Source organism: Chrysochloris asiatica, unplaced genomic scaffold, assembly GCF_000296735.1.
Source record: "Chrysochloris asiatica unplaced genomic scaffold, ChrAsi1.0 scaffold00235, whole genome shotgun sequence".
Taxonomy (NCBI): domain Eukaryota; kingdom Metazoa; phylum Chordata; class Mammalia; order Afrosoricida; family Chrysochloridae; genus Chrysochloris; species Chrysochloris asiatica.
This window is the reverse complement of record NW_006408753.1, coordinates 843,704-858,031: the sequence shown is the minus strand read 5'-3', so window position 1 is coordinate 858,031 and position 14,328 is coordinate 843,704.

Below are 14,328 nucleotides of genomic sequence, written 5' to 3'. Positions count from 1 at the left end.
ACTGGCAAAAGACAAGCCTCCAAGAATTGAAGGAATAAAAATTGCAGTATTTCAACAAATTGATGCAGCAACGGAAATGCACATCGAACTCTGTCAAGAAATTTGGAAGACAGCATAAGGTTTATGTGATATAATGTTAAAAGGAATATTGTAGTGTTCTCTGGCTCACTGGGGTCTAAATTAATGGTTCTTGTTTCATGGATTGCTGCTTGGCCAGCTGGTCTTTAGTTGCTACAGTCAACAGCTGATAGATCTCATAATCTGATTGATCTCTCAGATCTTGTTCAGAGTCCTGTAGCACTACTTGGCTTTGTCAGATTTTTCCCAACTCTTAGTACTCCAGTGAGTCTGTCTGAACCTCTGACACATTAAGCTACTCTGCATTGTCATTGACATATCCTGCTCTACACTGTCTCCCCTTCATGCCTCTTACCACTCCCTCACCCCAATAGAACAGACTCCATGGCAAACCACTGGTACTCAATCCAGCTTTCACAGTACATATGACCCTTGGTTTTATTTGTTTACTAAGTGTCATTAAGTCAGTTCCAACTCATAGCAACCTTATATCAGGTTTCCAAGACTGGCTGGTGGGTTTGAACCACTCACATTGTGGATAGCAGTCTAGTGTTTATCCCACAGTGCCAGAACTCCTAAGTATGAGAAAAAGAAACTTAGAAAACCCTCTCAAAAATGTTTGCATTTCAGCCAATTTCTATGCTGTAAATTCCCTTTTGAATGATATTTTTGTTGGTTGCTGTCATGTTGATTGCAACTCATGTTAAAATCTAGCAACAAACAATTATTTTTCCATCCCAAATACCTTCACCTTTATCTCTTTTGTGAAGGATAGATCCTCTGGTAAACGGTAGCGTTAAACATACAAATAAATAAATAAAATGAAATGCAAACACATGCAGCATACATAATTAACCACATAACTGGTAATGTTATTGTCGGTGTAAGTGCCATTGAGTCAGTTCCAACGTCTAGCAACCCCTGTATAGGGTTTGCAAGGAGCATCTGGTGGGTTTGAACCACTGTTGACCTTGCAATTAGCAGTTCAATGCTTTTCCTATAGTTACCACACCAGGACTCCTTAACTGTTAATACAACTCTAAAATTAGTAAGTGCCTGATAATTTCTTTATTTGCCTAACCTATAATTTTATCTTGCAAAAATAAAAGTAGAATCTGTCAATTTTAACAAGAAAAAATATTTAGTGCTAGAGGTACATGGTAGAAGTTCATGGTAGACAAAGTTTATAAACCTAGACTGCAGTCAAAGCATTTTGTGAAGTAAGTATCACTGATAGGTACTAAAATCTAGAACTTTTAAATGAAAATAATTTCCTGGGCTTAATAAAAAACTATATCCTATAATATAGCAAGATATGACAGTTGTAGTAGTGAGGCCACACTGCTTACAATCTTGATAAATTTTTAACTAATGGGAGAGATACTAGGAAGGCTTTAAGAACAAGTTAACAATAAAGTTGCTACTTGAAGGGCAGAAATAAGTGATAATGACCTACCTACAAATGAAATAGAATAAAGTACCAGAATTGGGAAAATATCAAGTAAAAGAAGAGTGTGTGTGATGATTACATCTTTGTGTCAACTGGGCTGGATCATTATTCTCTGGTTTGGCAGTTATGTAATAATATTATCATCTCTTCAATGATATGACTTTGTCTAAGGAACTCTAGCAGTGTAGTGGTTACAAGTCAGCTGCTAATCTCACAGTCAGCAGTTCAAAACTACCAGCTGTTCTGTGGGAGACAGATAAGGCTTTCTGTTCCCATAAAGATTTACAGTCTCAGAAACCCTATACAGGGTTGTTATGAGTCAGAACCAACTTCATGGCATATAATCACGACTACCATGACTTTGTCCATCATCCTTTGGACCTGTTGTCAGGAGGGACCAGTCCCTGGAGAAGAAAATCATGTTTGGTAAAGTGGAGGGTCAGAAAAATAGATGGCTCAGGACTGAGTAGTGCTTTGTTCTGTTGTGCATAGAGTCACTATGAGTGGAAAGTGACTCACAGGAACCTAACCAACAATATGAGTAGCTAATTCATTGTAAGGAAGTTTCCTCACAGGAAACTTATATATGGACGTTCTAGCAAAGCTCTCTATCCTTCTGCTCACTCTGGATCCTGCATCTAGTTCTCATCATCTGACCTCCAGTTCTTGAGACTTGACCAGCAGCCTGCCAGATTGTCTGCAAATCTTTAGATCTGTCAGTCTCTGCAGCCTGTGGACCAGTAGCTTGCTGTGTAAACTGCCAATCTTGAGTTCATCAGCCCCTGTGGCTACCTAAATCAGAAGACTCCAGCCTGATGTCTGTCCCATGCAATTTGGACTTGCCAGCCTCTACAACTATGTGAGCCATTTCATTGACATAAATCTCTACATATAAAAGCTTCACTGATTTTATTTCTCTAGAAATCCCAACCTAAGACAGAAAGATTTGAAATCAATCCTAGGCAACCACGAATGTCAGGCTAAGCAATTTAGGCAATTTAGTATTTTTTATTTAGTCTTCAAATCTTGGGACATAATTCAAAACTTATATTCTGTCTTCATTATTTTATCACAGAAATACTGCCAGCCATAAATACACCTTTAAAGATTTCATACCTATGTGTGTGTGTAGCCAACTATGGTCTTTTTGGCTGTTTCATGTATTTATACATTTTATCAATATTTTTTCAGCAAGATTCATTAAGTGGAGATAACTAGAAGCAAGTAGACATATGCTAGGAAGATTTCCAGAAGACATATGATCTTAACACTACTTTTGAAGGTGGACAAACTTTAGCACAAACAGGAAAAATTTCAAGGATGGAAAAAAGTGAGATGACAAATGGCAAAAAGATCAAGTTACAAGGCAAATTTGTTAGGCTAATAGAGAGAAGTGTGGAGATGTAGAAGAGCTGTATTTTACATTACCTACTTTCTCTTACTATAAAGTGCACAAGGACAGAAAGTGTGACTTACTACCACCAAAAAGAAATGATCTTTATAGCAAGATTTGATAGGTTTTCCTGGCATGCTCAGTCATGCCATTGCTTTTTCCCTCCTTTATGTGACTCATGATTCTTTGTGCATTTTTTTTCCAAAATAAGAAATCAGAATATGTCTGTTGGACAATATATCTTTTCCATTGCACCCACATTTTATAATCCTAAATTGAAATAGATTTCTCCATAGTTTATATCCTCTTTTTCCAAAAAGAGTAGAAATGTACAATCATTGATCACTTCTACTTTTTCCTCTTTAAAGGGAAGAAGTGACAAATCTTGAGTATGAAAGAATAATAAGGTTGTAAAATGAAAGCTTGTAATCTATATATATAGTTTAAAAAAATGAAATCCCATCTTAATATTTGCTTTGTGAAGAATTTCAGTATATCCTTTAAAGGAGATTATGAATAAGTACTATGCTACTTTATCCCATTGAGTATTGCATCAGACATACTTTCAGGCACTTAATAAGTAATTATCAAATGACTGCTCAATAATTATCAAATGAGTGATGACTGAAAATAAGCTCTGAAGAACAAGTAGATATGGACTAAGCACTGTATTACTATTTTCAAAAGGGATTAATAAGAAATGTTTCAAAAAAGGAAAAACAGAGTAAAGATTGTTTTCATAAAAGAGTATATATAACTAAATTAAAAACAATTGTTAACTGCTGATTCCAGTTGTGTAGTTAAAGAGATGGGATCTATAATTAGAAAACTGGCCAGCCAGAAATGCAAAGCTCTGGCCTCTAAAACAGGAATCAAAGCTGTATGACCTGAAGATTGTTTTAATCTGCTGCCTAGAGGTAGTTTCTAAGCCACTATGCAAGGAGTCCTGTTAGTATCATGGATTACAAGATGGGTTGCTAACTGCAGGTCAGCAGTTTGAATCTACCAGTTTCACCACAGACAAAGATGAGGCTTTCTGCTCCCATAACAATTTACAGCCTCAGAATATAAGAGTCTCAAAGAGGATATTTGTACATGGTTACCCACAGATGAAGCGGGACAACTGTTGTTGCATGGAGGGGATTGCAATCACTGAGATGAACACAAAGCATATGATCCATTAAATGTAAAACTGACAATCTTGTCTGTAAATGTTCACTCAATGCACAGTAAAACAAGAAATGGGAATCCCATGCAATAAGTGGGAAGAATGCTATCATACTGAGAGGATTGCAAGCAATGTCACAAAACAAAAATGTGTACAAATTGCTTAATGGAAAACTAATTTGTTCAGCACATTTTCACCCAAACCACAATAAAATCTTGAAGAAAAATAAAAGCATTTACAGCCTCTGATACCCTAATACAGGGTCACTGTAAGTCAGAACCAACTGAGTGGAATAAAACCACCATACAACAAAAGAGAACACTATCAGTTTCCGAAGTCTAACACAGTTGGAGAGAGATCAAGTCAGCTAGAAATTTGTATCTGGAATACTGGAAAAGAGAAAACTACAATGCTAATGTTTAAGAGCAAACTACCCAGTGGCCAAGGAAATAACCACAGAAAAGCATTAGGCAAAATTCACACAGGGCTAGTGATAGCTCATCTTCTCACAAATCAGGGGGCAAACAAGTCATAATACAAAGGACATTTGATAAATTTCTGTGAAAGATATTTCCTAGGCAGTGGGACTAATTAGTCCTAGAGTTTTAAAGCTGCTTTAACAACTGCTCTGGGGGTAGGCTTTGGAAATGCCAGAGAAAGATTTCAGGAGGATTGAGGTATAACCAAATGCTCCTGAGAGGGAGTGAGAAAAATTAGGGAAGATGTCAGGAAAGTGCTACAGGAACAATCAAATAAAACAGAAATGGAATTGGAAACAATTCAAAACCTGCAAAAAGAGGTCTAAATGATTAAGAATAAAATATCAGAATTTGACAATATACTGAAAGGGCAAAGGAGAATTGAACAGACAGAAGCCAGAATTAGTGAGCTGGAAGACAAATCTCTCAATATTGCTAAGACATAAGAGTAAGCACAAAAAAAAAAAAAAAAATCTGAAGAAAGTCTAAGATTCCTGTGGGACAACAGGAAGAGGAATAAATTGTGAAATATTGGAATTTGGGGATGGAAAGAATCACACAACACTCCATAGGAGATAGCTGAAGAGCTACTTCAAGAAAATTTCCCTGACATCCTGAAAAATGAAAACATACGCATTCAAGAATTTCAGTGAACCCCAGGAAGGATAGACCCCCCAAAAGAAAATCACCAAGACATGTCATAATCAAGCTCTCCAAAATCAAAGATAAGGAGAGAACCCTGAAATCAGCTAGGGAAAAAGAAGTGGTACTTACAAAGGCAAGCAAATGAGATTAAACTCTGATGTTTAAGCAAAAACTATGCAGACAAGAAGGGAAGAGTTATATAAAACCTGGAAAGAAAAAAACTGCCAACCAAGCATCATCTACCCATCAAAGCTGCCAATCAAATACGACAGTGTGATAAAAACATTAAAGGATAAACAGAAGCTAAGGGACTTTGTCAGAGCCAATCCAGCACTTCAAAATATCTTAAAGGGAGTTCTTTGGACTGAGAACCACCCAGAACTCAATTGACAGATGTAGAGTTCAGATCACAACATAACTACAAGAATTAATTCAGAGGATCTGGAAGGTTAGTCTATGATCAAAACAACTATAATGTGAAAAAAGGTAAAAATGTAAGAACAGAGAGCCAGGTGATGAGGAGGTCAAGGTAAAATAGTTTGTTTTAAATGGAGGAAAATGTTAATAGACTATAGGGTGACCTCAAAGAAAATTAATTCACATAGACCAAGAAAATGAAAATCCAAGAACATGGAAACATTACAAATATGAAGCCTAACAAAACATAACCATACTAAAAGAAAAAAAAAAAAAATGTCTTTATTGGCTATCAGGGGTGGTAGGGAGGGGACAGTAGAGCACAGGTTAGGGCATAGACACAGCATAGTTTGGGTGTTGAGGAGGACAATATACAAGAAGGGGGAAGGTAATGGAAGAACAAGGTAGATAGGGGAACACTTAGGCAGGTTTGCATGGGCTGAATGGGACAGAGGTAAAGAGTGATGCATGCTCAGACTTGGAACAACAGGGCTCTGTGATAACAGGGATCAAAGCATAGTTTGAATGGGTAAAATAGGGGAAATAATGTTAAGATGCTTGACTGTCTTATGAATGTTGGTTTCCCTTACCTGCTATTGTAAAATAGACACGTGAGTGGGATAGAAAGGAATATCAGGACACATGATTACATAAAACTTGTAAGCCTGACTTCAGCCTATAAATGATTGGAATACCTAAAAGGGGTTCTAGAACTTGTCCAGTGAAATAGGCTTCTTGTTGAGACTTTGTACTGTATAGGACCTTAGATGGAAGGTCCACTTGAAAGTAGAAGCAGACCAGCCTAGAATGTCTAGAGGAACAGAAGATAACTTCTTGAAAGAAAGATCATCAGGAAAAATCAAAAACAAAAATGGCAGTCTGAATGGCTACTACAAGAACAAGTAAGTTGTTCAAAGGGGAACCATTGATACAAGTAATCAAGTACCTTCAGGACAAGCCCCCCTCCAAGACTGAAGCTCAAAGGGAACATAAGAGCAGTCATGTAAGCTTTCTGGCAACCACGTTGGTCTACTGGTGAGTGGAAGAGGGGGAAAGGCACCAATGAAGATATGGACTGAGTTTGACAACATTCCGTAGAATCCCATGGTCCTGGAGATGAGAGAGAGAAGAGGAAGGGCTGGTTGGTCTCAAGTGTAGTGAGACCTAAGGACTTCTAAGCGCAATGAAAAGGACCTAGTCACAGAGGGCTACAGTCAAGAGTGATGCATCCATCTGATATGAAGTGAGGGGAGACGCACAAGAATGGCCAAACTTGCAGATAGTACCCATTTGATCTAGTTTTGATGCTTCATGATCAGAACTAGAATAGAGGAAGGTAAAGAAATTTGATAAAGGAAGCAAATGTAAATTGCTACAATTTGATGAACTTGACCTATACTTATGGATGTGGTGGTGGTGGTCTTGTGCCGTGGAGTTGGTTCTGACTCATAGCAACCCTGTGCAGGGTTTCCAAGGCTGCAAATCTTTACGGGAGCAGAAAGCCTCATCTTTCTCCCACGGAGCAGCTGGTAGTTTTGAACTGCTGACTTTGTGGTTCGCAGCCCGATTCGTACCCACTAGTAGCTCAAAATACCAACTGAGAGGTAAGGATTTTTCACATCAAGGATTAAACATATCCCCTCTGTACACAGAGTTGATAGGGTTGGGTAACTTAGACATTGGCTACCTAAAATGGTACTATAATGGCATGAAGTGACTGGCTCACAAGTTTTCAAGAGACAGTTTAGTTTCAGAGTATGCAGGAGAAGGTAGAATCCCCATTGAATAGTTTTCATCTTGTCTAGATGGGTCTAGTGAAAGGTGATGGGAATAAGATTCTTAAAATTCAATAGTCATTGTTATCATAACTAATTCCAGTTGTCACAACTGTTAAGGTAGAAACTTTGTAACATAAAGGGGAGAGTAGTTAATCTTACAGTCCAGGAACAGAGAACCCTAGGACCATCAAGGGAGAAGAACACGAGTGGAATGTGGGACCCTATCCAGAGAAGCAGGGACACAGATATGGAGGCAAAGCTGATGACATGGAGAGATAGAGCAGCCGAGAATCCTGGACTCATGGAAAGAGAAAGTCTATGTGCTGGCAGCCAGTAGGCAAGCTTGCAGGATGTACCCTTGGGTTTTTTAAATGATTATATATTCCTGAGTGTTTTTGTGTACATCAAAAAAATAAATAAATAATTTAAAAACAGAGGTAATACAAGTAAATACTGTTGAATGGAGATGCATGAGGGGTATTGTAATCATTGCAGTGATACAAACTATGATAGATAGAATGAGTGCAAAACTGATGTTATCCCATATAAACTATCACTCAATGTACACTAAATGCTTTAAAAACAAAACTAAAATACTGCTCTGGACATATCTTAACAATGTTTAAAAGTGTTTCAAGTGATCCAACTGATTTCAAACAATGTACATGCACATTAGGATAAACATCGACACAATTTAAAATACACCCAAATGCAGCAACTGTAAAGAAATTTACAATTATCAGTATCGGGTTAATGCACTGGACTGTAAAGTCAGTTTGAACCACAAGACCAGTGATTCAAGCTCAACAGTCACTCCTTGGAAACTCTATACAGTGTCACTATGAGTCAGAACTGACTCTATGGCACTCAGCAACAACAGCAATGATAGAAATGTACAATACGTATGTAGACAGAGAGCATCGTGGCTCAATACCATTAAGTGCTGGACTGTGAACCACAAAGTCTGTGATGCAATCCCAGCAGCCACTCATTACGAGAAAGATGAGGCTTCCTGCACTGGTGAAGATTTTATAGTACCCTATACAGGATCACAATCAGTGAGAAATGACTCAGTGGTACTTAATAACAACAGTGTGTGCAGAATAAAAGGAAAATATAATACATGACTCAGAAAATGGAAATCAATCGTACACAAAAATAACACCAATGATGGAACTAACTATTAAGTACATTAAAATGATTGTTATAAATGTTCTTCATAGGTCCAAGAAGATACAGAAAAACCTGAACATGATGAGGAGAAAAATGGAAGATACAGAAAGTAGAACTTGAACTCTAGAGATTATATAAAAACAGAAAAGAATACTAACTGGGGATTAACTACAGATTAACACTGTAAGAGAAAAGATTAATTAACTTGAAGACAGCAATAGAAATGGTCAAAAACGAATAGAGAGCAAATACATAGAGACAAAGATGAACAGAATTATAACTGATGGCATAACATCAAGTAATATAACATATGAGAGGACTTCAAAAAGTTCATGAAAAAATTCCATTATCTTTTAATTGCATTTTTCCAAGAACTTTTTGAAATCCACTGTTATTGAGTACCACCAAGATGGTTCTAACTCATAATGATACTGTACAGAATTTTTGAGGCATGTCTGGAGGATTTTAATCACTAACCTTATGGTTAGCAGTCCAGTGCTTATCCTACAGCACTCAACAAGCCACTAGTACATGTAATTATAGACCCACAAACATAGAATAGAGAATAGAAAAACAATGCTGAGAAAACTTAAAAATCTGTGAAAAACTATAAACCTCAAAAGAATCTCAACAAACTTGAAGTAAAATAATACTGAAGAAAACATACGAAGGCACACCATAGTATTTCTGAACACCAGAGGTAAGAGGAAAATCTTAAAAACAGCCTAAGGACAAATACACATTTTGATAGACAGTGGGTACTGGAAAATGTTTTACAATATGCTTTCTGCTTTGTGTTGTCAAATACTCCCAAACGTTCTACTTTAATTTATTCCTGAGCACAGAGCCAGAAATTGAGGCACACAATCAACTGTTACATGGTGTTACACAATATATCACTGTGTATAGACGAACAAATATAAAAATGGCAGCAGACTTCTCAGAAGACTTGCAAGCAAGAAGACAAAAGCATATATGGTTAAACTAGTGATGGAAAACTGAACAAAACAAACCCAGGAATTCTTTAGTAAGCAAAATATCTAACAATAATTAAAACAATAAAAAGATTCTTTCACTTAAGCAAAAAGTGAGCGAATTCAGTACAACAAGAGCTACTCTACAATAAATATTAATATAAAATATTAAGGCAAAGGGAACATTATATTTGATGAAAATTTGCATCTATACACAGAAATTAATAATGGTAAATATAGTGAGCATATTACTATCGTGTACATTTCAAAGAATATAAAGGGCATCTCTAATTTTAAAAATGCTTAAATGATAATTGACTACCAAAAGCAAGGACAACAAGATGCATGAATATACATCACATATGTAGAAGTACAGTGTATGACAAGAACATGTAGGGCAGGAAGTACCATATTTTTTACAGATAGCATGCTCACACATGTAACATGCATAAGGCACATATGAAACTAGTGTGCAAGAGCATTATTCATTATGCAAAAATGTAAGCTGCAAACATAATATGGTATACTAATCTTATACTCTAGATGAAGTGGCATTATAATATACATAGGGTATAAAACCTAGAGCAACCACTGAAGTAAAATTAAATAGAAATACTCAGATTTTAAGCCATAACATTAATAAAAATAAAATAAAAATACTCAATTAGAAGGATGAATAAATCTGAAAGACATTATGCTAAGTAAAATAATTCAATCACAAAAGGACAAATATTGTATGATCACACTTTTATAAAAAGACAAGAATTGGCCTATTTATAAAAAACAATGTTTATGGGAATGGAATAAGGAGGAAATCACTTTCTAGATATTTGTTGTTACTTGCCACGGATTTGGTTCCGACTCATAGTGAGCCTGTATAGGGTTTCCAAGAAGCAGCTCGTGGGTTTGAACCACCAACTTTGTAGTTGCCAGTACAGTGCTTATCTATAATGCCACACAAGGAGTTCATCTCTAGACAGTAGACACTTGTTATTTTTGGTGATAGAAAAGGCAATGCCAAATGTAGGTGATAGGTGCACAACTTAACCAAGGTAAATTACAACACTAAGAAATACACAAGAAGAAGAAGAAATGTCTTTGGTAAATGCTTTAAACATATACAATTTTGCAACAACAGCCATAAAAACCATAAAATGTGAATGTTGTTACACACGTAGATATGTATACATACATGTATGTGGGTAAGGGTGTGTATGTATATGTTTTTTGTTGTTGTTAAGTGCCGTTGAGTTGGTTCTGACTCATAGCAACATTGTGGCTCAAACCAAACTTGCAGTCCAGTGCACTAACTCACAAAGCCACAGCAGGACTGTGTGTGTGTGTATATATATATATTTGTTGTTGTTGTTAGGTGCCATCGAGGAGTCGGAACTGACTCATAGCGACCCCATGCACAGTAGAACAAAACAACGTTGGATCCTGGGCCAACCTCACTACTGCTGCCACACTTGAGTCCATCAATGCCGCCACCTGGCCTATCCATCTCGTTGGGGGTCTTCCTCTTTTTTTTTCTGACCCTCCATCTTAACAAGCATGATATCCTAGGATTATCCTTCTCCCTCCTGACAATATGTCCAAAGTATGAGAGACGAAGTTTGGCCATCTTAGCCTCTAAGGAGCACTCTGGCTACACTTCTTCCAAAACAGATCTATTGGTTCTTTTGGCAGCCCATGGCACTTTTAGTATTCTCCTCTTTTTAATAATGAATGTGTCGACATTCCTCTACAATTTGTTATCCTCATCATTAAATGTATGCAGCAAGTACTAAAGCAAACATGATAAAATTGAAGAATTCTACAAATTTCTTCAGTCTGAAATTGATCAAATATAGTCCAGGTGTGGCACTGTGGGATAAAGCACTGGCAGAAAGGTTGGTTTGAACCACAAGGTTGGCTGTTCAAATTCACCAGCCACTCCTTGAAAATGCTATACAGGGTCACTGTGAGTCAGAACCTAACTCGACAGCCCTAAACAACAACAGCAATCAAGATGTAATTATAATTACTAGTGATTGTAATGTGAAAATTAGAAATAAAGATGAACTATTGGTATTTGATAAATATGGCCTTGGTGATAGAGAAAATTTTGGAGATCACATGATAGAATTCTATAAGACCTACAGCTTATTCATTGCAAACACCTTTTTCAACAACATACAAAGCAACTATACACCAGGACCTCACCAGATGGAATACACAGGAATCAAATTGACTCGATATGTGGGAAGAAATGGTGGCAAAGCTCAGCAACAGCCAAAACAAGGCCAGACTGTAGAACAAACAATCAACTGCTCATATGTAATTTCAGGTTGAAACTGAAGAAAATGGTGTCGTGCTGTGGGTTAATGAGCTGGACAGCAAGGTCGGAGGTTCAAATTTACCAGACACTCTTTGGAACCCCTATAAAGGGTGGCTGAGAGTCAGAATTAACTCGACAGCACTTCACAACAACAACAAAATTAGCCAATATAACCTTGAGTATATCCCAACTGAATTTAGACACCATCTCAAGAACAGATTTGAGGTATTAATTACTAATGACTGGAGACCGGAGGATTTGTTGGATGACATTAAGAACATAACACACAAAAAAGCAAAAGGTCATTAAAAATAGAGTTAAAAGGAAAGACCTAAGTAGATGTCAGAAAAGACTCTGAAACTTGCTCTTGAGCGTAGAAAAGATGAAGTGATTGGAAGAAATGGTGAAGTAAAAGAGCTGGACAGAAATGCCAACAGACAGCTTGAAATGATAAACTAATATAATGAAATGTGTAAAGACCTGGAGTTAGAATACTAAAAGGAGAGAACACACTCAGTATTTCTCATACCTTAAAGAACTAAAGAAAAAAATTAGTTTTGGGTTGCAACATTGAAAGATCCTATCAGCAGAATCTTGAATAAATGTAGAAAGTATCAAAAGATGGAAGGAATAATACACAGAGTCACAGTACACAAATGATTGATGTTCAACCATTTCAAGAGGTGTTATGAGAAACAACTCTTGTGGGCATGGTCCATCTTCAAGACTAAGGGAAGTCTTATGGGGGACAGCAGGCTAGAATAAGAAAAGGAAATGAAGAACTAGTTAGATAGGCTAGGAACTTTAAAATACGAATACAACCATAAAGGAAATAGGGGAAGTTCATGGGGAAAGGGAGAAACTAACTCTAAATTAGAATGCTCCCAGTAAGGACTAGTAGGCAACATAAGGGAAAGATTGTAAACCCCAAAACACCCATAAAGTGGAACTGGAGGAGGGGATTTTTCCAAGACATGGGGAATAAAACTGTCTATGGCCTGGCCATACAGTGCATTTGCCCATGTCTACTGGGCGCTCACTAAAATGAGTACAGATTGGATTACTTGAGTGTTTGTAGGTAAGGACAACGTTTCTCACAGTAGCACATAATCAAGAGCCAATGGCACTGAAGGTAGAAGTCCAAGTTGCACTTAAGGCATTAGCAATGAACAAGGCTCTGGGAATTGATGGAATACAAACGGAAATCTTTCAACAAACTGGAGGCACAAACTTATCTATGCCAAGGAATTTATAAGAAAACCATCTGACCAACTGATTGAAAGCAATCCATTATCTGTGTTCATTCCAAAGAGTGGTGACCCAACAGAATATGGAGATCATTGGACAATATCATTAATATCACATAATGGTAACAGTTACTATTATCATGAATATGTATTGCTTTGGCAAAGGATATAAGAAGCACTGGTAGCATAGTGGTTATCAATTGGGCTGCGAACCTTAAGGTTAGCGGTTTGAAACTACTAGCTGTTCAACAGGAGGAAGATGAGGGTATCTGCTCCCATAAAGATTTACAGCTTCAGAAACATGTACAGGGTTGCTATATGAGTCAGAACCGACTCCATGGCACATAACAACAACAATTTGTATGTGCTGCAAATGTACCAGTAATATAGTACAGCATATATGGGCTAAATTCTAAGCCATTGAGCATAATATAATCCACAGTGTAGATTGTACCTCATTCTAAAGAAAATAAAAATCTTCACACTGGACCAATAAGTAACACCAAGATAAACTGAGAAAAATATTGAAGTTGTCAAAGACTCCATCTTACTTGGGTCCACAATCAACATTTATGGAAGCACAGTCGAGGGGCCAGCCCCCTGGAAAAGTAAATGGTCAGTGAATAAGAGGAAGACCGCTAATGAAATGGATCGACACAGTAACAACAACAGTAATTGTGTGAATAGTATAGGATTGATCAGTGTTTTTGTTGTACCTAAGATGGAACCAACTCAATGCAAAGCTATGAGAAGCCAGCTAAGGTACAACCATTCGTCTCTCCCTGCCTGGAGTAAAGAAGAATGAAGAAAATCAGACAATTTTCTGTTCATCTCTTGTACTTCATTATTTCTTCCATTTGCTTTAGCATCTCTACTCTGGAGAGCAACTTTCAATGTCTCTTCTGACATCCATTTTAACCTTTTCTTTCTTTCTTGTCTTCTTCATGATTTTTTGCTTTCTTCCTGAAATGTTCTTTATGTCATCCTACAACTCTTCTGGTCTTTGGTCTTTAGTGTTTGATGTATCAAATCTCTTCTTCAGATGATCTCAAAATTCAGGTGGGATATATTCAAGGTCATATTTGGGTTGTGTGGACTTGTTTTCATTTTATTCAGCTTCAGTTTGAATTTGCATATGAGCAATTGATGATATATTTTCCACAATCTGTCCCTGGCCTTGTTTTAACTGATATGGAACTTTTCCAT